Source organism: Pterocles gutturalis, unplaced genomic scaffold (genome assembly GCF_000699245.1).
Source record: "Pterocles gutturalis isolate BGI_N339 unplaced genomic scaffold, ASM69924v1 scaffold32365, whole genome shotgun sequence".
Lineage (NCBI taxonomy): Eukaryota > Metazoa > Chordata > Aves > Pterocliformes > Pteroclidae > Pterocles > Pterocles gutturalis.
In genome coordinates, this window is record NW_010142007.1 from 34,516 (window position 1) to 35,700 (window position 1,185).

Sequence of the window (1,185 nt, forward strand, 5' to 3'; positions counted from 1 at the left end):
ATGCTCTTCTTCAGCCCCACCATCACCATTCACAGTCCTTAGGTGGCTCCTTGTCACAGCACAGATGAAAATGTAATGTCTGAACAGAAAAGTACTTAAAAAAAAACCGAACCCAAACCTCTCTGTCTCATTTAGGGAGTAAGGATGTTCCAGTGGGTTTGTAAAGCTTATTGCACCCAAAGCCGATCGCCAGACATTGCAGAGGGAACGTCCCTGCGTGATCCCTTTTGGAGCACATCTGCCAACCGCTTGCCCCAAGCAGTCACGTTGCTTCCAAACCCACGCAGAAATCCCAGTGATGCCTCGGGACCTCGGCTTTAGCTTGCTCCGGGCTGCAAAGGGCCAAATCTTCCCCTTTGAGTGATGTCCCAGGACCTGCTCGGAGCCTGGGCTGCGGGGACAGTGGGAAGCCAGCGCGGATGCCTCCCCGTGTCCCTTAGGAGGGTGCACATGCCACGCTGGCCATGAAGCTGGCCGAGGGAGCAGGATTTTTGGCACCATGTGATGCCCCTCCGACATCAAAGCAAAGGCAAAGGCTGCGCTGGCCACACGCTTTGGAAGCACGGACACAGGAACGGGGGCAGATCCAGGCTGGAGGTATGCGATGGTGATGGTGTGCCTGGGTGCTATCTTTGGGGCTGTTCGTATGCACAATGAGCAGCGGAAGCATATTTCAGTCTCCCCCAGTTAAGGTTTTTTTCCCTGTAAGCACCCATGACTAGCAAGCGCTGGTTTTGATTCCTGCAATAGCCCATCCAAGCAGGTCACAGCGTGTACGGACAGACCCGGGAACGGGGGCATGTCCAGAGCAGCAATCGCTCACTGAAATGAGCCGCTGCTGGTGTGCGCTCTGCCTCACGCGCAGATGCTCGGTAAGCAGAAGTTAATGCAGTTAGAGAAAAGGGCTCCGTTTGGGGGGAAAAATCAATAACATCAGGGAGTTTATTACAGGGTTATGGGCCACCTGCTAGAAGGCAGCATCAGGCGGCATTACGCGGGGTTTCGGTGAGAGCTGATGGCACTGCACTCAGACAGGGCTAGCGCCAGAATTATTATTTTATGCCTCAGCAGATGGCTTCTGCTCAGGGGTTTTATCTTTGAGTGCAGACATACGACTAATCATCATTTGCTTTCTCCATCTCTGCTAACGTAAGCTGGGCAGGAAGCAATTGCCAGTTTGATGAT